General features: G+C 34.8%; 1 long non-coding RNA gene across 1 annotated transcript in view; it reads right to left on the bottom strand.

The window, feature by feature from the left end:
• Positions 1–3,682: 3,682 nt before the first annotated feature.
• Positions 3,683–27,788, bottom strand: part of LOC107517389 — a 47,377-nt gene continuing 23,271 nt past the window's right edge. Inside the window, exons 2-3 of the long non-coding RNA XR_004953709.1 lie at positions 4,745–4,834; positions 3,683–4,081 (exon numbers count right to left, since the gene is read on the bottom strand). This is a non-coding gene — a long non-coding RNA (uncharacterized LOC107517389). The remainder of the gene's footprint in view (positions 4,082–4,744; positions 4,835–27,788) is intronic.

The raw sequence follows: 27,788 nt of genomic DNA, 5'->3' as shown, positions 1-27,788 counted from the left end.
AAAATAATAATAATAGAAAAAACGAAGGGGACCTCAATGGAAAACCTCTGGAAATTATCTCCTATAGAATCAATTATCTCCTATTATTTCTCAATTGGATAGAAGAATGCATGGCTTCCAAAAAAAGGGCAGAGGTCCATGAGGAGAAATCTATTAGGCTAAGATGCAAATTCTACAGAATAAAAATAAAGGAAGATTGATAATTAATATACATAAAGAAATAAAAAATAAAATTCAAAAGCTTGTCAGAGCATATAAAGACAATTGATTTTTAAATCACAGGAGATTTAATCACTGATTTGAAGGCCAAACTTGATAAAACTGTCACAGATAGCAAAGACCAATGTCCTAAAATAAATCATAACTCATAGAGAGGATCCAAAGTGGGTGAGAAATGTACAGATAAGAAGTGTCTCTAAAAAAGAGAAAAGAATAATAAAAGGAGAGGAAACATCAGAGATATACTGGAATATAAGCCTTTCTTCGGCTCTAGAAAGTAGGTACAGATATAAAGGTCCACAGTTTTCGGTAAAAAAAAAAAAATCAATGAAAAGAAAATCATGTTAGATCTACATCTGTCAGTTTTCACTATAATTACAAAACTAAGAAAAATATCAAACTGAAAAAGTGAGCAGGTAATATTCAAAGGCATAAAAATTATGTTGCCATCCCAACTCACATTTGCTAAGCAGAATGCTGAAGGGACTGAGTGCAAATGTGCAGCATAGTTTTGAAGAGAAATTTTTGAGAAACAAGGGTTTTATACTTGTCCAAGTTGTCTTTCATTTGTAAAGATCTCAGATGTGTATGTGCCCTCTTTAGGGAGAGAAAAAAAATTACTTGGAGATGTAATAAAACCTACAATGGTAATGAATAAAAAAAAAGAAAAAAAGAGAGGAAATAATGGCGTGGCTGTTACTTTTACTTCAGCTCGACTGGCCCAGATCCCCTGGTAGAAGGCATTTTCTGGGTGTGTCTGTGAGGGTGTTTCCAGGAGAGATTAGCATTTGAATCCCTAGACCTTAAAGAAGATCATCCTCATCCAAGTGAGTTGGCAACATTAAATCCCTGGAGGGTTGGAAGAGAACAAAAAGGCAGAGAAGGGATAGATGTTCGTTCTCTGCTTGAGGTGTAATGTTTTATCTTTTTTGCCCTTGGACTTTGAAGCTGCTGAGTCTCAGGCCTTGGGATTTGACTAGCACTATACCACTGGCTGCCTTGGGCTAACAAAGTGCACATAGCAGATCATGAAACTTCTCAGCCTCCATAGTCACATGAGCCAACCCCTCATGCTGAATCAATCTATTATCTATCTATCTATCTATCTATCTATCTATCTATCTATCTATCTATCTATTTATCTATCTATCTACCTACCTACCTATCCATCTACCTATTGGTTCCGTTTCTCTAAGAGAACCCTGACTAATACAAATGATAAAGCTATTTCAATAAAAATAAGATTGTAAATTGTTGCAAAACAACCCAAATATCAAGAACTTCTCTAGGAACAAGATAAATAGTGCAAGAAAGATAATTTAATAATAATGATTTGTGTATATGTTAGTCTGTTTGGGCTACCATAACAAAATACCATAGACTGGGTGGCTTAAACAATATATATTTATTTACTCACAGTTCTGGAGGCTGGAAGCCAGAGATGAGGTCCCAGCATGGTCTGGCTGTGGTGAGAGCTCTCTTCCTGGCTAGTAGCTGGCCGCCTTCTCACTGTGTGCTCACCTGACTTTTCTTTGGAATAGGCATATGGAGAGAGGGATCTCTCTTTTCCTCTTCTTATCAGGCAATCAGTCCTATGAGATTACAACCTTGCCTCATGACCTCATTTAACTGTAATTATCTTCTAAATGTCTTAGCGCCAAACACAGACATACTGAGGGTTATGGCCTCAACATTTGAATTTGGGGAGTACACAATTCATCCCATAGCAGGGTAAAAATTATCTTATATTAAATATGAATGCATGAGAACATTAAAAGCATATTATATTTCATAGCCTATAAAGGGAGGTAATTTCTTTTTTAATGTTGAAATTGGAGAAACATCAATTAAATAATAGTTTTAAAAAATGTAAAAGTAACCATGAATAAAACCTCCCAAAATATAGGTGAGTGAAAACAGAAAACACAGTACCTACAGCAAATGTTAGAAAAGAAGGATAGATGATGATAGAAGCATACCTCAGTTTATTGCTCTTTGCTTTATTGTGCTTCACAGATGCTGTGTTTTTTAAAAACTTGCTTCCACCAGAAAAAAGATTACTACTTATTGTGGTGGTCTGGAACCAAACCTGCAATATCTTTGAGGTATGTCTGGAGAGAGAGAGAGAGAGAGAGAGAGAGAGAGAGAGAGAGAGAGAGAGACGGACAGACAGACACACAGAACAGGAACATAAAAGCAAAAGCAGATGGATAGGGAACAACTATACCATTATAATTCTAACCATAACTCCCATATTAAAATATATAGGTTTATATATGTTTTAATAAAAGCTATATGGTGCTTATATAGCTTTTATTAAAGAGACTTCGATGTTAAAAAAACAAGAAAATACTTGAAATTAAAAGAATGGGTAAAGATATAATTAAAATAAACACAAGGATGATAATAATAAGGAAACCCCTCAACCAAAAGATTATTTCATAATAATAAAAATATCATCATAATAAATAAAATTTGATGTGCGTTTATGTGTAGTATCACAGGGCATTGTCACACATCAACTAAATCTTCAAACTTCAAGAAATATTTTAAAGAAACATAATAGTCTTGGGAGAGTTTAACAAAATATAAGATATTTTATAGATCCAATGAGCAAAATAATTAATAAATAGAAATAAGTATACAAAAGCTCTAAAACTTATAACATCTATTTTTATAAAGACAGCAAAGACTTCACATATAAAAAAGAGGAATATACTCATTTTTACATCAAACACTGGATATTTGCAAAAATTGTTAACAACAAAGAAAATTTCAGATTTGTATTGGGCAAAAATAAAATTATGATAATGTAATAATTGATGATCATTACTCATCATTTCGTATTCACAGTGTGCCAGGAAATATGTTAAATGCTTCATGTGTATTAGTTCATTTGTTCCTAATAACAATGCTGTTAAGTTTATGCAGGTATAGTATCTTCATTTTACATATGAGAATATTTAGATTTAGGTTGAGCATTTTTCCCAAGGTTACATGGCTAATCAGATCCGTGGTTCTCAAACTTTGGCGTGCATCAGAGTCCACTGGTGGGTGTGCTGAGCATCATACCCAGAGTTCCTGATTTGGTGGTTTGGATCAGGGTCCTATAATTTGCATTTCCAATGGTTCCCAGTTGATGCTGATGCTGCATGTTGAGAAGTGCTTGCCAGGTGATGCCAAGGACAGCACATTTACTACCCTACTGCTTTGGAAAGGAGAAATGCACAGGCCAGATTCTGATGAAAATGCAATAAATTTAGAAATTTATAATTAGCAAAGCTAAAAAAAAAACACTGCTTGGAAATTTAATTAAAAATAAAAAGCAATCATTCCAAAGTTAATCAATTTAGTGCATTTCCAATTAAAATTCCAATTGGATTTTTTTTTCTTTGAACTTAACAAAATGATTCTAAACTCCATGTGGATGAATAATAGGAAATAATAGCCAAGACAAATGAGAAAAAGAAGAGTATTTTGGGGGGAATTGCCTCACCATATAATAAAACATTATAGAATTCCAGTACAAGATTGCATATATGCAACAAGTTCTCAATTCACATTTCTCTAAAATATCCACTGAAATACTGAAATGAAAGGTTTGAGGTATGACAAGGAATAAACCAATAACAGAGATGAGGGAGGGTAGCACCAGAAATGGAAGAGAATAGAGATGTGAGGAAGGTGAAAGTGTATACAAACATGAAAGCAGATAATATCAGAGGAATAAAACTTACATGACCTGGAAGAATCCAGAGAGGTCTGTGGACTACATGGAATATGGCTTGCCTTTCAGATTCCTGAATGGAGGGGCTTTGAGCACAGTGGAGGCACAGATGCTGGGCAGCAGGTGTAAAAGGGGCTAATGACAAAGGGGCTGATTAAAGTTCTGTGTTAATAGAGCAACCGAACTAGGGGACATTTCTACCCCTCTCCCCATCTAATCTAACCTGTCCTCCATCCTTGAGTTAAATAAAGGCTGCCCAATATTTACTCACTAGCACAACAATAGAACATTACTCTCAATAGAAATGGAGTGAATTGTTGAAGATACTTAGATCCTTGTTGGAACCTTGGAGTAAATCCTTTCTCATTCTGGTATTTGGGTACACTCTACCTTAGAGGCAGTATCATTTCATTCAGAGGAAATTAGAAAAATGTTATCAGAAGAAATTGAATAGTCCAAGAGGCAAAACATCTAATACTAGTATCTGAGACCTTTCTAGCATAACAAAAACCGTAAAGCAAAATCTTAGCTCTAGTGAAGTAAGGGCACAAAGCAGAAAACTGAACTCAGCCTAGGAGACCATTCAAAACATTTTCTAGCCTGTCAGCCTTGCAAGCAAGTCTAGAGACTACTCAGGCTAAGGTAGAGCAAGAGGATAAGGGTCACCAGCAGCAAAGATAATCAGGAAAAATGGCAAGTAATAGAATAACCAATGTAGTGGTGTCTCAATCCATTCAGCTGCTACAACAAAATATCATAAACAAGGTGGCTTATAAACAACAAAAATATATTGCTCACAGTCTGGAAACTGGAATGTAGAAGATCAAGTCACTGGAAGCTTCAGTGTCTGGTGAAAGCCTGAGTCCTTGTTCATAGAAGGCTGTCTTTCTGTAGGGACAATGGAGAGGCGAAGAGGCTAAAGGAAAGTAGTATAAAATAATCATATTCCCACCTGCAAGTGCAAGTAATTATTTGATAATAGTAAGTGTGTGTTCCATTCTTTGATATTGAGAGCTTATTAGAAACAAACCACAAAAAGAGCTAAAACTGGTTGCTTCTGGAGAGCAGAACTGGGAGATCAAGAGGAATGACTAATGGGCCAGGGCACAGTATATTTATTATTAATATTACTCTACTTTTGTGAGAATTTTTCATCTATTGCTGTTTCTTTAATGTTTCTATATAAACTAAATATTTACTTGATTTAAAAAGTCAAGTCTTATTTTCTATAGGATCACTCTAATTTTTAGCTTAACTTAGAAAAAACTCCCATGCTTATAATTGTGAGAAGTCCTATACAAGAATGCCTTTCTTTCTTTTCAAATCATCTTTTTGTCTCTCAGAAGAATTTTGTGATTTTGTGTGTGTGTGTGTGTGTGTGTGTGTGTGTGTGTGAAGAAACAACCAGAGATCAATCATCCTCATTAAAAGTAAACGACTAAATGGATTAAGTACATTTCTTGATAGAAACTGTTGGTTTAGACCCTAGAATAAAACTTAAACCTGTGTCAAATGAAAACGAAACACCTACAACAAAGTGGCTTGATTGGGATAGATGACAATAAAATAATGGCAAAGGCAAATCAGACTAACACAAAGAAAAAGATAGTAGGTATCACATTCCCAACATTAGGCAGGGTTGAATTCAAGTCAAAAGTATTCAAAAGGACAGAAAAAGGCACTTTTAAAATTTCTGAATGATAAAAGTCAGATACACAGAAACTTTAGTGGTTTTTATTTCCACATACACAGCTTGGAGCAAAAACCATGGGTAATACCCTCGGGATATAGGAAAAATCTTATCCTTAACAGGAGACTGTAATTTACCTCTCTCAATCTGTAAAGATTATATACTCTACAGATCAGCAATTGCTCTCCAGTGCAGTTGCACTAGCATCCTTTCTCACCAAATATGCAGGATGGTCCTGCATGGCCACACCATTCATCACTAATACCAAGGATTACCTAGTTTTCCTTATGTCTGCAGGCTCTAGTAGGTGCAAAATATGTCATATTTTGTATTTTACATTATACGGTTCTCTAATGAATTTGAATATGCTTTGCATTTGTATTTTAGTCTTTTGGAATACCTCATCTATAAATTTCCTGTTTATATTTTTTGTCCATTTTTTATTTGAGTTGCTGACTTTTTCTAATTGTTTTTGCAGGAGTTACTTGCATATTTTAGATAAACAATCTTAATCCATTGCTAGTTTCAAAATATTTTAAATATTACTCCCCTCCCACTGTGTAATGTACTCTTTTTTCTTGCCTAAGATGCTCATCACTGAATGAAAAAACAATTTTAATTTAATCAAATTAATCATTTTAAAAGTCAGATTTATTTGCCTACCTTAGGAGTTCATACATAAGGAATAATAACTGTATAGTTCTTTGTGCCAGACTTCTTACACTTATATTAAAAGGATCAACTGTGTTGCTTTGATATCTACTAGTTTCTTTTTTTATAAATATACCACAATTTGTTTATCCATTCATTCACCTGATGGACATGGGTTGTTTCCAGTTTTCTCCTATTATTATTAAAGGGACCTTGAACATTTGTGTAAGTCATTTTGTGAAAGAAAAAAGTTTTCATTTCTCTTTTAATAAATACCATTTGGAAAAGACATGTTTAACTTTATAAGACACTACCTAAATATTTTCCAAAGTGGTTGCACCACTTTACAGTCCTGCTGACAAATTAAAGGGTGTTAGTATCCCCATATTCATGCTATGCTGTTGTATCATTAGACTTTTAAATTTCATTATATATTGTAGGTATGTATTGGCATCTCATTGTGATTTTAATTTTAATTATCAAGAAGACTTAATGATACCGAGCATCTTTCCATATGTTTATGACTATCTATATACCTTCTTTTGTGAAATATTTATACAAATCACTTGACCCTTCTTTTACTGGATTATTTATCTTCTTATTATTGAGTTGTTAGAGTTCTTTATATATTCTGCACAAAATTTATTAGATATATTTTGCAAATATTGTCTCCCCCAATCTGTTGCTTGCCTTTTAATATTTTAATGCTATCTTTTGAAAAACAGATTTTTAAAATTTAGATGATCAAATTTACCATTTTATTTTCTTTTATTGTTCTAGGAAACTATTTCCATACTGCAACATTATAAAGACTTTCTCTATGTTTTCTTCCAGAAGCTTTATAGTTTTAGCTTTTAGATTTAAACTTATTAAACATTTCAAGTAAATTCTCATGTATGGTGTGATGTAAAGGTCAAGGTCAAGGTTTATTTACTTTCCCATTTGTCCCAGGACAGATATCCAGATATCCAGTTGTCCCAGGGCCATTTGTTCAATGATCTTACTTCTCAACATTGGGAATACTTGTCCTATATTTATTTTTTCCAGACTTTACATTGGTCCATTGATCTATACATCAATCCTGAAACCAAAACAAACAGCATACTCTTAATTAATGTAGCTTTAAAAGAAATTTTAAATCAGGGACTGTCAGTCTTCTAATTTTGTTCTATTGTTAAAGTTGTTTTGACTACCATAGGTCTTTTGCATGGGCACATAACTTATAGAATAGGCTTGCCAATTTATATAGAAATCTTCCTGAGATTTTGGTTAGAATTGTATTGAATTCGTGCACAGATCTGGAGAGAATTCACATCTTAACAACATTGAGTCTTCTGATCTAAGAAGACATGGAACATCTCTCCACTTTTAAAAATCTTTAATATGTTTTTGCAATGTTGTACAGTTCTCAGTGTACTGCCTTTGCCCATATTTTGCACTGTTTTTAATGCTATAGTAAACAATATTTATTAACACTTTTTTCCAATAGTTCTTTGCAAAAATACAGAAATCAAGTCGTATTTTATTTTGACTTGTTTTATCCTGAGACCTATTTAAATACCCTTATTAGACTTTGGAATATCTCCTAGGATTTTCTACATAAACAATCATCATCTATGAATAAAGACAGCTTTATTTTTTCCATTGTAATCTGCATGCCTTTTATTTCATTGGCATGTTTTGTTGAACTGATTAGCAGTTTCTGTACAATGCAAAATTCAGGTGGTGAGAGTAATTTTACTTTTTTCTGATATTAGGGAAGTGACATTCAGTTTCACTATTAAATGTTACCAGTAGATGTTATCAGGTTGAGGAAGCTCCCTTCAAACCCTTGCTTACTAAGAGTTTTTAAGATGAATGTGTGTGGAAGTTTGTCAAATGTAATAGATACAGATATCTGTTAAGATTATTTGTTTTTATCTCTTTTGTTCTGTTAATGTTGAATTATGTTGTTTGATTTTTGAGTGTAAAACCAGCATTATATTTGAGAATAAATTTCACTTTCTCAAATGTATTATCCTTTATCTATATTGCTGTATCTTTCCATCCCTTATGGTTCTGCTTTAAAATTTTTATTTTTGAAGTCTCTATCAGCCATACATCACAGGGACATTGTACTCCTACACATTTCTAATGCCTAATACTTTTACTTTTATATGTAGAATTTTAATCTGTAATTCATCTTTGTATATGGTATTAGGTAGTGATCTAGTGTTGTTATTCCCCATATCATAAACCAATTTTCCAAAATTGTTCAAGAATTTGTGTTCCCCTCCCATTGATTTCAGATGCCACCTTTATTCTATATTACACTTCCAAATATGAGTCAGTATCTCTGTTACTTATGTTTCACTGATCTATTTATTTCTCAGTCTTTATTAGAAAACCATGACGTTTGGTTTCATTTTTTTTCTATAGCTTTGTATCACATCTTACTTTTTCATATGAGTACGGAACCCCTGCCCACAAACTAATTTTCTTCTACAAATTTGCTCATTTCTTCCTAGATTTTTATTCTTTAATGTAAATTTTATATTATTTACTGAGTTAAACATTAAATCTAACTGGATATTTTACCAGAATCACATTGCAATTATAAACTAAACAGAGAGATAATTTACATACAAATAATATTTAATCATTTCATCCAAGAACGTAGACCTTACATTTATTCAAATTATCTTCTGTGTACTTTCTTTATATTCTAAACTTTTCTTATAAGAGGTCTTATTATTTTTGATTAAGTTAATTCTTACATACATTATAGTTTTTGTTGATATTATGAATTGTGTTTTATTTTTTACTTATAATTTCTAACTGATTATTGGTGGTGGTGTTAAATTTTTACTAGTATTCAAAATTTATTATATATATGATAAACACTGCTGAACTTTGTTAAAATACCAGTAGTTTTATCTAAAATACCTATAGTTTTATTGGTTTTTGAGAATAAGCACGTTCTTTGAAAATAATGACATTTAAATTTTCTCCCAATTTCATCATTTCTTTTCCAATAAATTCATTTCAATCTTTAATTTTTCCTCAAGTATCCTTTTAATTGCTTCCAACATATTTTAATACATTGGACTCACATCATTAATTATGAATAGTTTGCAATTTCCATTTTCATTTACTCTATAATAAGTGTTGTCTAAAGAGGTGTCTATAAATTTGTATATGTATGTATGTGCTTACAGATGTTTGGGTGTTTTAATTTCCAAATGTATAAATTTTTACTGGACCAAAAATCTAAGTTGATAATTGTTCTTAAATTGTTTTCAGAAAACATGATGCGAATGACATTAACTTCTAAAAATTTCTTCAAATCTGAGTGAGACAAGGGGTGAACGGTTTTGATTATTCATTTTCCTCCATATCTAGTCTCCATCTTTCTCTGTGGTACTGTATACCTTGAGAGACTCACCTCTTTAACCTAAGTCACTGAGTCTCCCTGGTCCCCAGTTCTGTTTAGGTTTGTCAAATGGGAGATATTTTCAAAAGATGAGTGAAGGAGAAGAGAAAGGTAGAAGTGTTTATTCTCCATTACTCACCTGCTTTGCTACAGTTCTGCATTGCCTGCGATTCTCTGTTGCCACAGCTCCTGAATAATTTCCCCTTGACTTTATTCATGGTCAGAGACCAGGCACAACGTTTTCTCTTGCTGACTTTTCATGCTAAAGGCTGTTATTCTTTCCTGCTATTGCAGGTTGCCTGGTGTCTTACCATCCTTTGTTGATTTTTCTAACTGCCCACATTCCATTCTCCAATAGGAAATGTCAAGTTAAAACACAATAGTATAATCTAGAGTCATCAAGCACTTGATTAAAAACACCACAAACCAGAGATGACAAATTCCATTCCAACATCTCATCTCCTTAAGCCTTCAGACTCTACATATATCAGGCAAGTTCTGGCACCTCATCCTTAATGACTATGGGCCATTATTGAATACAGGCTTTAAGTAACCAACTCAGCACCAATTAATAATACTCCCAGGCATATGAGCTAATATATAGTAAGTAGAGAATCTTAAGGGCGTGCCCTATCTCTATATATTTGGCTTGACCCATTGGAATCTATTTTAGCACGATCCTAAAACATTTTTGGTGAATATATTATGCCTTCTTAGAACACTGTTTTATTTCTGTGTTTTGAATTTACCTTCTTACACTACTATGAGCAATGGAAAGTGGTACAAGAAGGCTGTGAGAAGAAAAGGCATTCATGTCTAAGTCAACTGCTCCAGTTGATTTCACCAAATTATTTTTTTCCCACCGAAAGAAGGCTAGATCACTCAGATTATAAGAAGATCTTCTTCCAGAGGGGTGTAAGAATGCAAAATTCTCAGATTAATCTTTGCCCAAATGTCTTCATTCTAGATCCCAAATTATACTTTTCTGCCATCAATACCTTTGCTTAGATAAAAGCGTAGTATGGTGTCTACTGCAACTAAGAAATGTGTACATCCAGACCTTATGTCTGATTTTTATCCATGCCCTCTCTGTAGCTAAAAAAAGAAGTTTCCCTTAAGGCCACCTTAGAAACTGATTCTTTGTCTATGCCTTGAGTTAAGAGGATAAACCTTTAAGCTTCTTTTTTTTATTCTTGTTGTAAGCTCTTTAGTACAGTTAGAGGCAGTTGCCCCACCATCACATCATACATAATCACCACTATCACCATAGCAAATAAGTTCCTCAACTGTTTAATCTCCTTTTACCTTGCCCTAACCTGTAATTCATTCTATATCTTGACCAGTGATAACTTTAATAACTGTGATCATGGATTATCAGTGTCCTCATGAAGATTATCGGCATGTTATTAAAAAATGTGAACAGTTATATTCCAGAATTCCATAGAATACCTTCTATATTTTAGGGTAAAGGGGGATGCTATTTTGAATACCAATAATTCTATTAGTTAGGGGCCCTTCAGAAAAAAATATGGTATGCTTCAAAGGGATAATTTGCAGAAGTGTGGGCAACATTAGGTACCACCAAGTGATGATTATGTCCTCCTGTTCCTATCTGTCACCACCTCTGGGCATAAGACATTTATATGCTACTTCCAACCTTTATAGTAGTGTTTCTTAGGCATGCCCTTGGCTCTGGTTTTCCTCCAAAGTGTGATCCCATGACTCTTTCATTGGTATTGTATATATTCTCTTCCACAAAAAGTACCCCCTTCTCATTTTTCTCCATGAATATTCATTTTATCATTTATATCTTCTCTATGATTTCTATGAAGTCTATATTTAATTGACATTTTTCAGTATATCTTCAATTTCCCATGTAGATACAGATGTCCTTAATGCTATTACTATCCTAATAACTTTGCCATAAATTAAAAAGTCCTTGATTAGAAAATAGGAAGACCTATGATAGGAAGAACTAATAAACTTTTCAGCTTTTCAATTTTTTTTACTTGCTCATATATTTAATTCATGCTTATGGTAGAATGTATCAATTTTAAAGGACATGCATTGGGTTAAAATAAGATTTATATTTGTTTAGCAACTACCTTTGTAAGATTCTGTGCTAATTGGATTGAAGAAGGTGGTTGCTTTATCCCCAACAAGTCCAGAGTGAAAAGGTGATGGTATTTACTTTTCTTAATCAAGCCACTTAGAGTCAAGATGCTTCTTTTCATAACCTGAAAAATCAAATAGGTTTAGAGTAACCTGCTTACCCTCAGTTTAGGTTAATATGCTTGCTGATACAGCTTTAAAATACACATACCCATTTCAAATGTACAACACTGATTATTAGTCCATTTTGGTGACAGCGTTTCCCATATTCATAACACTGGTCTTAACATATCTAAATTCTGATGTGGCTACATTAGACAAAAGACCTGAAGGTAAGTGTTAGTAAGAGGCAAGTCAAAGGATAGTCCATCAGTATGGATCACATTTTCTGAAAGAGCTTCAAATAATTCTGTATTACAATAGATAATCTCACATTATGACACACAGAGCTGAATTTCTGTGCTATAGAATCACACAAGTGGCCAATGCAAAAATACTTTTCCAGTGAACACACTCTCTTGAGTTACTTTAACCTTAACTATCTTTCAAACCCAGCTTAAGACTCTTTTCCATCATGAATTCCTCTCAAGCAAGTACAAAAATCATCTTGTCCTCCTGATGCCCAACTGTTCTTTTTGCTTTACTCATGAAGCACAGTATGCAAATCTTGTGAAATTTCCACTTAATTTGTATTTTAACAACTTGGCATTAGTGTATCTTTCATCATAAGCTTCTGAAGGGCAGCCAGAGAGTGCATGGCAAGCACACAACTGTGTGCTAAAGAACCGATGAACAACTGTTTGCCTCCTCTACCATTCTATTTATAATTTGTAGCATCTGCAATCCAGATTTTCTTGGATATTAGGTTATTTCCCCCAAAATATTCTTATAAAGTTTACATTTATTTTTTTATATATCCTCAGTAAAATTTATGGATTAAGCCTTTCTAGAATCTACAACTTATTTGCCAGTTATAGATTTCATCTTCAGTCTTTCAGATCTGAGGAAACACGTTGACAAGGGGTAAACTCTCATTCCGTCTCCTACTTTACCCTTTCCAAAAGACCTCAAATAAGTAGAACTATCTCTTGCCCATAGCAATATGATTTTTACATTATATTTACATCATATTTTCATAGCCTATTTAAATGTCTATAAAATTAAACTTTTATTAAAGAATACCTAATTATATTCCCTGATATCTCCATGTAGTTATTTTTCTCTGCTCTAAATTTAAAAACTGTATCATCTATGTGCTTTAATGTATAGGTGGATTAAAAGGTGGTTTTCATAATTACATAGAAACCTTTCAGTAATATCAAATGGGACACAGGATAGTTCCTAAGAAAGCAGTGATGTGTTTATTTTCAGCTAGGATAAATTCTGGAGGTACCATGTTTACAGTTACTACAGTTACCAATCTTTCCCAGTGGGTAGTAGCCAAATGGTCTACTACTCTTCTGTTTTCATCTCCTTCATCTTTCCCATTCTCAATCAGTTCTTTCTTGTCACTAGGCAGTCAACATAAAGTAGATATTCCCATGCCTGAAGTTTCTGCTTTGGGGATCATAAAGTTGTCATTCAAATAATTTAAGGACTTCTAAGAAGCTATTTGGCTATAAGATATAGCTTAATAATTATTATCATGTAAGGCAGCTAAATGTTGAGGGTAGACTGAAAGTTGGTCTCAAATCTATTATTTCATTTCCTTCCAGTCATATCCATTGGAATGGTCCAAAGACCTTATTCACATTCTCTTTATGTATTGCCCTTTAATTATGCTGGTACTTCATCTCCCATATTTCTTTTTGTCATTGATATACTAATAGCCATACCTGAATTATTCTCTCTAAAACTATAGGTAGATACTACATAAAAGAGGCACATATAATGTTCCATTTAAATGTTAGTTGAAAGAAAGAATACTTCTTTTTGTCATCCCTGATTTACTTTGGCATAAACAATTTATTACATTTTTTTGTTATCTTCCCACTTCCAGCTTCTTGCATGCATCTTCTATTCTCTATATTTTTAGGCTTCATTGTCCTATGCTATTGCCTTTTTAAATAAAACTTTGTTATAAAATAAACACATCTCACGATGTTACCCTTCCAGGATTTGCTGTATCAGTCTTCTCCAAACTAGAATTATTTAAGACAGAAGAATGTATTTCCAGTGAGAAGAAATGTGAGACACTGAAACAGATAAAGAGGAAAATCCTGCCAGAGAGATTATTTTGGAACTTTAAATCGTATGGGGGGGAAAAATCCATATTCTATTCTTCCTAATGCCAGCCCCTATCACAGTAGGATTTGAGAAACAGTGTTTTGATGCAAAAAATCTATGAGGAGGAAGTTCATGTATCCAAAAAATGAGGCACCCACAGAACCTGCCTTCCTACGTCCAGTCATAGGAATGGAAGAAATTGTCTCTTTCTCCCACAAAGAAAGTTTGGTTTGCCCGGAAAAATGATTACTTATTGTGTCTCAAAATATAGTCTTCTGACTTGCCATCAAAAATGTTATAACCATGTTGTTGGTGATTTTAATTAGTTTTCCAAACATATGACAAACTAAATTGAATAAATCAAACTGACCTTTAAATTTCTAGAATTATAGCCTATTTAAATGTCTATAATGTTGCAATAATAACCCAAGTTAATAACCATTTCACTCTCCTCCCTGAGAGGCTCTCTGGGTGATACACAATGTTATTAATTTTGGCATGATTAAAATCATTCCCATAGTTCAGGTTTAATACAGTATTGATGTTGTTATTAATATGGATTTGTCAGTAAAAATACAAAACTGAGTCGGTTCCAGCTAATGTCAGTTTTAAGGTTAAAAAAATAAGAAATATAAAAAGCACCAGCTTATATTGAGGAAAGCAGAGAAAACCCATAAGGCCAGAGTTTCATTATAAGGATATTTGGCTTGGTATGAGAAAGGATTCAAGGTGATAAAACGGAGAAATAGGTACTCTGAATCTGTCGGTAACAAGTTTTTTTAAAAAGTATATATTGGCCATTTTTGTATTTTCAAAATTTGTTGGGGGTTGATTAAATCACATGGCAATTCAACAAGAATTGTCAAATAGTAAATTTAGAAGGTTCATTGCAGGTTTGAGTGAAGAGCATAATAATGTTACTTACAGTACACTTTTGTGAAGCACATGGGACCAAGCAAAGCAAACTAGCTACAAATGTGTGACTTGGAGCGAAAATGAAAATTATGACTTATTAAAACTAGTATATAGCAAGGCAGTCTAGCATAATGTTGAAGAGTTCTAGCTGAACTCAAATATGAACTTAGATTTAACTTTTGGCCTTGCTTCTGCTAGTTTCGTTAATTACTAAGCATCTTTATGTAAGCTACTTCATCTGAAATGTCACCTTAAACATATCGCAGAAATTCTGCAAAAAGCAAATGAGATAATGCATTAAATATACTTAATGTTCAAAATATGTAAGTTCCTGTTATTAGGCCACCAACCACTCTGTGCAAAAGTGGACATCATTTTCTTCATTATATTTTCATACTTGGAGAAATAATTTCCACAAGGACTTTAGTTATTAAAAATTTGTGATGGGATTAAAACCACGTCATTTCTAATTACTAAATCAGTTACCATACTCTCCCATCTGCTTTGACTGTTCTCTGAGATACGATCCAGGTAAAGTACATGGAGTTTGGGTTTTTTTCACATAAAAATTTTCTCCCAGATTCCTGCTTTCAGAAATTCAAAGCAACCCTTAGAACAGAGCAATTAGAAAAGATAGAAAAAATTTTTATTTTTGCTTGAAGATGTCAGACAGTTACAATGAAGGAAATTTATGGGTCAAATATAGGGAGAATAGAGTAATTTGGAGAGGTTAAACCAGTATCTAAATCTGCTTTTTCCTTAGAAGGGTCTACTGATGTTAGAAGAGGCAATCGAGATGCTGCCTGATACTATTCTTTCTACTTTTTTTTTTGTATTTGAAATTTGCTATGATATATAAAGTAAAAAACAAAAACTTTTCCTGAATGTGCCTAACCTACCCTTTCAATGCCTTTGCCTGGAATGTCCAATGTTAATTGCTCTACACAATGTTTTCACCCTTTGAACTCCAAAGTCATTTTCTGCATGAAATCAAGATAGCACCCCAAATGAAAGTAGCCTCACTGTGTTCACTTGTCACTTCTTTTGGCCTTCCCCTAGTAACATTCCATTTTATGTGTGAATATTTAAGTACACACCTTTCACTTTACAAAGCATTTTAGGTTTTAGAGAAAGGACTATGACTCTCACATTTTCATCCCTCTGCTATGAGAAATACAAGGATGAATTGGGTTTTGTAGAGCCTAAACTGTATATAATTGCTTTAAACTGTAAAGAATAAAAAAATCCAAGGACAAATTAGGTAGAATGCCTTGGAAAACTCTTCTCCAAGTTAGGGCCCCTAAAGTTTCAGCTTCAATAGTAATGTACAGTAAATGCATTTGTGGCAAAACACAATGCAAAAAGTATTTGATTTGCAAAAGTAAATCCTCATTTAGGGGACCATACTCATCAATGTTTCAAGACATTTTCTCAATGATATTCGAGACTTTCTTCTATTCTTCCATAATAATATGAAACAACATAATATGAAACAAATGAAGTGGTACTGGTGACCCCTACATCTCATGTTCTGCGTTCCTTCATTACTCTTGTAATTTTTTTTCTTTAAAGGTGATTAATTTTTTAACATGTAGCCTCTCCAAAATAAGACCTTCCTAAATTAATTTATAAACACAAGATTAAGCAGGGTATAAAAATGATTCCTACTCCTCATTTTATTAACAGCTTTCGAGCTTTACTCCTGCCTCTTTTCCACATCTGGGAAGGCTGGTAAGAAAACCTGGGTGAGCTCTTCTTTTGCCTCATTACAAAGTTCAAACAATACAAACTCCAGCCCCAACAGGTATGAGACCCTTCACGCTAGCCTCCTCCTAACCACAAAACAATCCTAATTCAATCTCTTTTCTCCACTCTCTCAAGCCATGTTTGTACCTGCTTTGGAGACTGTTCTGTTCTTCCCAGAAAGCTTCATGATGTGAGTGTCAGACTTTCGCATAACTTCTTGGGGTGTGTGTGTGTGTGCGCATGTGTGTGTTAGAGAGAGAGAGAGAGAGAGAGAGAGAGAGAGAGAGAGAGAGAGAGAGAAAGAGAAGAGAGATCACCAGTCTTGACATTTAAATAGAATATTTTGGGGTAAGTTTATCTCATTTCTCTAATATGATCACAACTTAGTAAAATTTTCTCATGAATATAGGAAAAAGTCAGGTATTAAATGGAGATTAGAACATGGAATACATTCATGAAAATTCCAGGAGATATTATTTGAGAAGCTGAATGTTGGAGGTGACATATTTCAGGCCAAAACACATGAGTTCCATCCTATAAGAAGTAGAAATTTAGAATAAACTTGATTAGGAAAATAATATGATTTTCATATGCTCTAGGAAAATGGACCAAATAACTGTGCCTAATTGCTAATGAGAGGGCTACGATTTCTCTCAGTATGAGGATGAATACAAGAAAGATCATGAGGACTTTGACAACATAGAGCCTGGAGGAGAAAGTGATAGGATTAGGGAGATTCCAGCTTACAGATGCTGGCTCCAACAAGGGCAACAGGTGGTTTATTGCACAGTATTCAAACAGCATATTATGCTTGAGCTGAACTAATGTAGTCATGTGGGTGGGACCAGGGTGGCACAAATACAGATCCAAATGTTATCCATTAGAAGTACTGACTGTCATAAGACCTACCCATACACAACAAGAAAATCCATGACAGTGATTTGAGGCAAAGCAACCAGAATCCAGACCTGAGAAAGATAACTTTCCACAAGCCAGACTGTTTGCAAATTTCCTAACATTTGGCTCCTATCCTATACAGTGTCTAGGGATCCAGGCAGACAAAACAGTAAGACTGTGAGGAGAATATTCTAAGTAGAATTATATTGTGATGGACTGAGGCAACAGAAGAAGGCCACAGAGACTGACATAATTCAGGGTCACTTAGGAAACTGGGCATCCTCCTAGCCATTTTGAGATACTTCATAATTCTGAAAATGGAAGAAATATCAGAGAGAGGAGATGTGGGAAGCTGGAGGGGGAAACACTGGAGGTCCATGGTTTGCTTAGACCACTGCGCACAGACTTGGAGAGCCTAGATGTATTTCAGGTGTTCCTGATGGTGAAACTAAAGTTAACCGATGGCTAAATTTTAAAATTCTCTTTTCGTGCAGGGACTTTCTCATCTATAAATAGCTACCTTTCTGTCTACCTATCTACTAAATTTATCTAACCTCAAAGAACTTCCATTTGGGAGAGATCCTTGAGTACACCTTGTATATTTACATCTTTACTATTTACATATAGGAAAAGATAATTAATGATGCAAAGCATGATCATAGTAGTGCCAACTGAGTGAGACTACAAATGCTAAGGGACATTCAAGGAGAGAGGAGTCACACTTACTCTTGCTCTCAGCTGATATAATTGTTAAGGTATTAGGAATAAGTTTTAATAGTAGGTTGTCAATTAAGATGTCTAATAGAATAATGAACTAATTTGTTTAAGCTTAAACAAATGCAGATTTATTTTCTAAATCAGCAGAAGGTCCAGAGGTTGATGATTGCTGTGTGGGTGCCAAAGCTTTGAGTCAGGATCTCTTTCAGTCCCATGCCTTTCTTTTAATCGTCACAAGATTGATACAGCAGTTACAGGCATTGTTTCCTCTCAAAACCTCATAAAAATCAAGAATTGGGTAAGGCGGTCACTTTACATGTCTCTCTTTTATCAGAGAGGAAAAAATCTTTCAAAGGACTTTTTTACAGAAGTATCTTCCTTATATCTCTTTGGCCAGAACTGAGTAAACTAGCTGATAGGCCCACCTTCCCAGAAATCTAATAATATTCACCCCATACCTGAACAAAAGTGAAGAATTGTTAGCAATAAAAGGGGAATTGGCCCATATATGAAAAAACAGCAGTATCTGCACCATAGGTTTAGGCATTTCCCTTTCCAGTTAACATTTGCATTTAACGATGGTGATCAGAGTTTCAACTTAGAAGTTCCTGGTGATAAGAGTTTCTGATACAGTGATTGGCCAGCATTAAAGATAATTTGGGGCAGTGAGGCCTGCTTAAATTCACACTTCATAAGCAACCATCTGCTTTACTTAGTCTCTCTACAAATAGGGAAAAATCTGTCTTCCTTCTTTAAATACTTCCTCAGAATCCATGTCTTCTGTCTACCTTTCCAAGATTTACTGTCTCTCTCATAAATCCAGCCCTTATCTCTGTTTCTTTGGTCTGCTCACATTCTGAAAGGCTATATTGGACCAAGTACCATCACTTTTAGCAGGCAGATACCTGTCTCTGTGTTCTGTCAGGGAGTAGCCTTTACTTAGGCTCTCCAAAGGACTCAAGGTAGCCTCTTGTTAAGCAGATATAAATTGATACATGGACTCCAGAAAGCATTGCTCACAGACATCCGGGGATATAGTTCCACTACCTAAAATCTTTGGAAAATATTTTAATTATTATTTTTTGCATATGATATATAGGGGGGAGGGGAAGTATATAAAAACTATTCTCTGTTGTCTTCCTCTTCTCTCTTTCCCAGAGTCCAATACCCTATAAAACAAAGACCGACTTTCTATGTGATGTTCAAATTCCCGTATTTTTTTCCAAATGTGTCCTAAGTGCAGGTTAATAATTTTGAGTATAATATAAAGGATAAAAAGAACACTGGATTGCATTCATCTTTCCCTATCTAATGCCCAACAATAGAGAGAGTTGAGTGTACTTAATTCTGCTGCTCATAAAACTCATAACAATGAAAGGCGTTTATAAACCTATACTTTGAAAATCATCTTTAATAGGTGGATCATACTTAAGTCTCACCAACTGCTGCCCCCTAGCCAGCTGAGTCTACCAGTGACCAATCACTTTAAGAAGGAGAAGCAGTACAAACACTGTCAATAAGACTCAATGGCTTGGGTTCTCAACCTGCAGTTGTCTCTCTTTTGTTCTGTCATTCATGAGTTGGACTCGGTGTTGGGTACTCAGGAAGGCACTTAAATGTCCAAGAGGATCACTCTATACACAGTTAGCGCTATGTAATGTGGGATAACTTGCTTACTCTAGAAGTTATGCCTTGACCAAAAGCAGTGCTCTGCTATAGGCTATTTAATACAGGCATCCTATACATTAGGTAGATTACCCATATTAATCTTCCTTAAGTTCAATAACATGAAATGTCTGCTCAAAAACTCTTGCTGGTTCCTCATTACCAAAGCTTTTAAAAACTGTATGATTGAACCCAGTAAATGTTTGACTATTTTTTCTTTTAAGTAAACCAGCTACCAACATATGGTTAGAATGAAGTAGTTAAACCAATTATAAATATAAATGTAACTTACTCAATAGAATCACTGTGATTTGAGTTCTCAACAAACTGATGAACCCTCAAGACTCTCATTAACACATTTTGTTATATCTTGACGTTTATCTTTTTTTTATCAACTTTTTGAAGTTGCACATTATCAATCTAAAGATTTATAGCCAAAATGTTTAAATTAGGAAGATTATTCTGCCTTTTCTATGAAGAACATCAGACACTGATATTTTCCTCACATGGTAGGGTTTCAGAAATGATCTAAGGGTTCCAGCAATCTCTAAAGGGCTTTCCAATTCCAACAGCTTAAAAAATAGAAAAAAATCAAATCGTGCAAATCCAATAGCTCTGTCATTGACTGGCATTTCTATCTCTTCAATTTCCATTTGAATAAAGAAAGAACTCATGATACAAGATAAAAATAGCTTATTTTGAAAACAGCTTCATATAGTAGGTTGGAAATATACCCCAATAATTTTGTTCAGACTTGCTTTACACCCCTGGATATTTTAATCTGAAACTCACATCATGTATTTCTTCCTAAAATAACCTTATTTTTTATATATCAGAATTTATTTCCCCCATTAGTAAAAATAAAATCATGTAGGTGCAATTTTGTTTTCTTTATACTTTGGGGACTAAATTTAACTAATTAACATTTTAATAACATTCCACCATTTGTTCCTGCAGAATTAGGGGACTTGCTCAAGATAGATTAAGATATACTTTGAACCATCTGGAATTCAAGCAGCTTTGATTTTAAATAAGTACTTGTTTTCCTATATGCTTGTGGACATTTTTGGGCGATTAACATACAGGCCATAAGGTAAACCATAGCAAGAATGGAATTTACTTATTTTTGTTTTACTTCTCAGACTTAAAAGATTCCGAACTGCTTCTCTAAATGGGATTTAAATATTGGGTAGTATCCTGGCAGAACAGGCACTCAAGGTAATACTGTGAAATCTCACTAACTCAGAATAATTTGAACATGCAATCTGTATAGGAAACCTTTTGAATTAAAAGATTGTCAAGAACAGAAATTTTTATTATCTTTAAACATAGGCAGTAACTCAAAGTTAAAGTGCTATTGCTAATAGAGATACCATTGAACCTGGTTTGATGAATGACTAAACTAGTACTGTGTGAAGGAACCACAGTCTGGGCAAGGTATAAACTTTCTAGGACGGAAAATGGAAGGCAAATTTGAGGTGAGATTGGGACAGGGATAGAAAGCTCTAAATGTGACGCTAGGCTAGAGGACCTACAAATTAAATAAATGAGCCACATGACTCCATCTGAAATAAACCCTAAGCCAATTTAGGCTACCAGGATAATTTCATGAGACAGATAGCACTGGTCAAATGATCTTCCTTGGTAGTTATGGGCATACAGTAAGAAAAGAGATTGAGAAAGACAAAACAGTATTAAACAGTTTTTTGAGGACTGACACTTAAGAAATTACATAGTCTGCAATGTCTCAAGTTCCAAAACTCCCCACTGAGTTTGGTGCCATGCCATGCCCACAGGGACAGGTCTGCTAAATGGAATTTCAAACTCGTGGAAGAGTCCAGAACTGATTCCTTAACTCCATATGGAGCTATGCCAATGCACATGTCCCTCATCTCTGTTTGTTTTTGACCCATTACTTGGTCATGATTTTTCCTAAAGCTCACCTTTAGCATAAATCCCTCTAAGAGTTATTCCACATTTTTTCTTTTTCCTGCAACCTTTTTATTTTTTTACCTTCTTCTCTCCTTTTATCTTCATTCCTCTTAAACTGAATACAACTATTGTATCAATATTACAGTAGATTACAAACAGATGATATACAGTGGAGAGTGGGAGGTATAAAGAAACTTCATCTCTCTGCATTTCATGCTTCCATAGACTCCCATGCAAAAGCCAACTCCATTACCCCTGACTAAGCAGATCAATAAGGCACCCAATGGTAGAGACAAGGATCATTTTTGCCAGCCTGTCCTAGGTATTTTTAGAGATGCAGAGTGCATGGTTTAATTAATCTGATAACTGACTTGAACAGAGTCTTTGCCTAGATTCTATATTTCACACATGGTTAAACACCTGACCTCACAAACTCTTTACTAAGCAGTACATTGACCCTTCCTCTGTTACTGGCCTCTCAACCACGTCTTGCTCCAACTGAGAGTTTGAATAAACTGTGGATCAAGCAAAGACCTTCTATCAAAGTTTTATTACTCTGCCTTTTATTATGGAAATATTCAGTCCACTGATTTTGGTCAACAGCTATCCAACTTAATAACCTTAAGAAATTTTAATACTGAGCATCTGTCCCATTTTTGTTCAACAACATTTCAGACATTTTAATGTCTTCTTAACATTTTCTCTCATTTGATCAACAGTATGAAGTACGTAGGACAGATTTCATGGTAACTTTTTAAAACAGTAAACTCGAGTGCAGAGAAATGAAGTGAATTATCAAAATCACATGGCAAGTTAGCAGCAGAGTCCAGGTAACATTCCACATCTCTGCTCCCTAAACTTATGCTATTCCCAGTGTATTGTGCCTCTCCTCTATGAATGGCCTGGTATCTTAACCTTGCATGGCATTAACAGCCACTTTATTTATTTTCTACACTATGTATCAGAATTTATCTCCATTACCTAATCAGCATACTTTTTTCTTGAGGCCAAACCATGCCTTTAAAGTCATTTGCTGTGACTAATACAATTTCAATATAGAGCAATTAACAGAAAGAAACTTTAAAAAAATATAATTCTCGACTTCCGTTTTAGAAGACTGAGGTTATTATAGATTCTATATATTTAAAATATGTAGCAATTATAACACATCTTCCTGGGAGCAAGGAGAGTGGGTGTGAAGGTTCTGAACCTGAGTAATAATTCAAGGAGTATTGGAAGAAAAGGGAGGATAGATTATTCATTGAATTTTGGACATGCCAATCATCTGAGTACTAAAAATAATCTAAAATGGGATGCTCAGAAAGTAATCACGATCTGAGTGAAAAGAGAGAGAGAGATAACCCTCTGAAACAGGGAATAGTGAATATTATGTGCTAACCCTGATAAGAACCTAACTAATAGGTAATACAGAGTCTTCTGAAAAGATCGTTCCCAACTTTAGAGTCCTAGGGCCAACAATGACACTAGGAATAGGTATCAGAAAAACAGACGAGAAAACTGGTGTGTCCTAAGATGGCATTTCCCAATGTGTGTCCCAGAGACAAGAGTCTAGAAGAATATTCCTCTCTAAAAGGTTTCTTATCAATAATTGAGGCATACTCATTGCTATAGCTCCCTCCTAAAGATTCAAAATAAAAACCAACAAAATAATTAAAAGTCATTCACAAAAAGAAAAAAAAAAACCTCAAATAGCTTTACCTAGTTTTAATTATGAAATATTTTAAACATACTAAAAAACACATAATAATAAAACAAACATCCATGTGTCAACATCTCAGATTAAATAAAGATTAACATTTTGCCTCATTGCTCAACATATTCTTTCTTTTTTTTGTTTTAAGGAAAAAAATGTTCCAGATATAATTGAATGTTCAAACCATTTTCCCACCTCCTTTTTTAGAGTAATGACCACATTTGGTTGGTGTTGATTCCTTCATTCATGTTATAGCTTTGGTTAATCCAGCATTTCCCAAACCTATTTACTCACAGAATCTTCTTATGTAACATCTATTAACAGACCATGGAAGATCTGAAGTAAGTGTATAATTTTGGAACACTGATTTAAGATTCCCATATGTTTTTTTTTTTTTTTTTTTTTTTAAAGCTAGTGAATATGCTTCAGGCTGAAAGAAATGGGTCAGGAAAGAAAGAAGTGAGTTTGGGGCCAGAATGAACAATAATTCTTAGAGAAATAAAAGCTGCAATGCGAGGTCTCTACTGGACAATCTAGAACTCAGAGGATGATCCTATGAGCCAGATATGAGGTTGCCTCCCTTCCCTAGAGGATCCTGCCATGGGTAAAGCCCACAAAGTCTTAGCAGGGCTAACTGGGATACTCCAGGGTTCACTCCCAGAAAAAGGAAAGATAGGTCTGAGAAAATGAACAGGCTGCAGAATTCTAGAACTAGTAGCAAGATAGGTACAAGTCCAACCTTCAGGTCAAATCTGCAAGGACTGATTTAGTTACCTATGTACATGCTTCAAGCCAAGATAGATAGGGTCTGTTTTTATCTTCCTCAGGAAGTCCCCTCAAACTCTCTGTGCCTTCTGCAAGATGGTCCTCCCCTCCGTCTTCCTTACCCCACAGTTTTTGTTCAAGTTATTGGTTTAAATTTTAGTCCCATCTCATCCACTCCTGCAGACACAGAGAAATGGTTATCCATTCACTTTCACTGTCTGATTTTCTTGAACTGAATCAGAGTACAGGAGCACTAATGAGTAAGATCTGATGAGGGAGTAAGGCTGAGTTACACTTGCAGTAACTTTACACAGAGGTAACCCACGTTATATTCTGGGTCATATGCAATTCTTAAATACTTTTGAAATTGAGTAAATACACTTTACCCCATTTATTGTTTATAAAGAGCACTAACTATTTTGAGTATGCTTGGTAACCTCTTGCACGATTTTAACTTATCCAGTGTTACCACATTTGTTTCCCTTGTGAATGTATAGCATGATAGAAAGAGCATACGCTTAGTGGTAGATCTTCCATCTACCACTTACTAGCTACTTAGCCTTAGCAGAGGCACTCACATTCTGTAAACAGGTATGCCAACATCCATAGGTTTTGTACAGGAGTAGATGAGCTAATGCATGAGATATGCTTATTTTAGTGCTTAGCAAATGGGAGATCTGTAAAATGAGAGCTATTTTTAATACTGTAAAAACAAAACAAACAAAAAGGCCTGTTTATTTAGAGATAGCAAGGAATGGTGGTTTTAGAGGGTGGGTGGTGCTGTAGAAATCTGCTTGAAACTTTTCCAGGCAGAAGAGACAAAAAGATAGCAGAAGAGAGGTAAGCTGGGCAAACACTTGTGACCTAATAGGATCAGGGAAGGGAAGGGTTTAATTAATATTTAATTAACATATTACTGGTCTGGGAAAGAGATATAAGCTTGTGGTTGATCTGACATATAATGTCAATGTGTTATTGGATAGTACCAAGTGCTCTTTGTCCCAAACCTCTCTTCCCTCTAGAAATAGCAGAGAATAAATGGTGTGTGGCTATTTCTGTCCAGTCTCCTGCCTCATTCCTCTGTTAACCTGCAATATTATGAAAAGAGTGTGCTGCTGCTTAATCCACTGGCTTACAAGGAGTGCCCTGATCACATTTCATATGTCAGTCATGAAGGAGGCAAGAGGATGAAGATGAGGGCCTCGCCTAAGGTACAAGTTAGGCTGGTTCAGTTGTCCTAGCCAGCCAAGCAGTGGCACTTAAAATGCTCCCTCCACTTATGCCTTTGCATTGCTCTATATCTTCTGCATGGGTGCTTGTTCAAGTCGCCTTACTTCTTCATTCTTACCTCCCTGTCTCAATCACATCTGTCCCACATGGCACCGTCTGTGTCCTCCCGCTTCTATGAATTACTCACTGAGCCCCTCAGTGCACGATCTTCTGTAGATAGTATTTACTGTAGAGAGCACAGTTTTGCACAGAATACCTATCTTGTACCAGGATTGTATGATCAGATTTACCCATGTCTCCTCCATGTGACTGTAAACTCCTTTAGGACAGAAATCATGTCTTCTGCATTTCCTTAAGCTGCTAGCACAGAAATGAAAACATAAAAACTAATTAATAAACATCCATGAAAAGGAATGTTTTAATACCTATGCTTTAAAAAATATCTAGAAAATTCTCTATGGACATAAAGAGCTTCAGAAAATTCCAAGTCCTAATACATTCAGCCATGCAAATGCATTTAGAAAGGGCCTTCGGTGCCGACCCCAGAGAGCCTCTGAAGGTATCTGTCATGTGAGCTTGAAATGCAGCGTTGTCATTATTCAGATGGAAAATAGAATCACTTATGAGATCATGGCTCATTGTCAATTCTCTATATATTTGCATTTATTGTGACAGATGCTGTCGAATCTCATCCTAGCTCTATTATTCTACAGAAATAGATTGGCCCTCTTATGCTATACAATAATTAGAATAATATCACCCGTTAACTCTCCATGCCCCTTTCTATCTAAAGAGCTCAGAGAAAGCTTTGATGATTGCAAGCCTAAACAGTTTCAACTGGACCCTCACTTTCTCCAAAAACTTCATTTTTGACTAAAATATTTCGTAGGCTATTCACATCCTAAAGGGGATTTTTTTTTCAAAGCTTGAGATAATGGGTTCCAGCCATCTTGACTTAGAGCAGAATGAATAAATGCATTTTCTCCACAGAAAATTCATAATGCCTTAAGCTGAGTTTGTGCCTATGACATATTCTTAACCACCTACTGAATCGCTTTCTCTTCATTTTTTGAGGTTAAATGGGAGGCCTGAAGCCTATGGTAGAATTCTACCATATGTGCTGGTAGAAAATTTAAAAAATAATAAGGAAAAAAAGAAATACAGTTCTAGAGTTATCAGGCAGCAGAGTGAAAACAGTAAAATTTCTGAAAACAGTAGAGCTTTCTGCCACCTTTTCTAGGACAGGTGTCCATTGGCTCCCTATTATCCACAGGACCATATATCATGGAATTATTTGTTTCTTAATAAAAATATAAATGGTTGCATATTTATCTTCTCAGGTTATTTATGTAGTTTTATATGATTTCTTTAAAAAATTTTTTTAAATTATAGTTGACATTCAGTATTATGTTAGTTTCAGGTGTATAGCATCCTGGTTAGACATTTATATAATTTATGAGGTGATCTCACCAATAAGCTTATCGGGGTACTTATATTTTAAGGAGGAAGGAAGCACAATGATGTAATGTGTTGGATTGGTGTTAATCATTCCTCAATTGTGTTTCATTTGGTGGTATTATTGATGCCTCCGCATAAATTGGCTGGTTGGAGAGAGGGAGCAAGCTAGGACTAAATTGGATAGGGACTGTGGAATACGATCTGAATACAGAGGAAGATGCAGTGGTGGGGAGTTTAGTGGTTGGCTTCTGTCACATCAAATTAGGTGACAAGACTCAGCCCTAGGACAAGACTCAGCCCTAGGACTCTGGTCTTAAACGGATAATACAAAAAAAAAAAAAAAAAAAAAAATGAGGTGATATGTTAGCAGTGGATATTCAGGACATTGTAAGATCTCATAGATTTTAGATTAGACTTTTTTCTGGATGATCCTCAAATAATACCAGATGGGTGGCTCTCCACTATGCCTAGGCATGAAAACAATATGGCCTCCAACATAGCATAAGAAGTGGTAATTTCCCATACGCATCTACTCATTGAGGCCTCACCTTGTCACTGTTCTTCACCGTATCTTCAATGTGGAAAGGGTATGCAGTCATATGATCTCTTTGCCTTTTTAGAAACTACTCTAGGACATAACTAAGACTAGAAAAAGCCCGATTTCACTAGTAGGTTATGAAAACCTAAGTCGTACCCTGAAAAGTTCAGACAC

Source organism: Rousettus aegyptiacus, unplaced genomic scaffold (genome assembly GCF_014176215.1).
Source record: "Rousettus aegyptiacus isolate mRouAeg1 unplaced genomic scaffold, mRouAeg1.p scaffold_m13_p_12, whole genome shotgun sequence".
In the NCBI taxonomy this organism is placed as follows: domain Eukaryota; kingdom Metazoa; phylum Chordata; class Mammalia; order Chiroptera; family Pteropodidae; genus Rousettus; species Rousettus aegyptiacus.
This window is presented reverse-complemented; position numbering and strand designations above follow the sequence as displayed.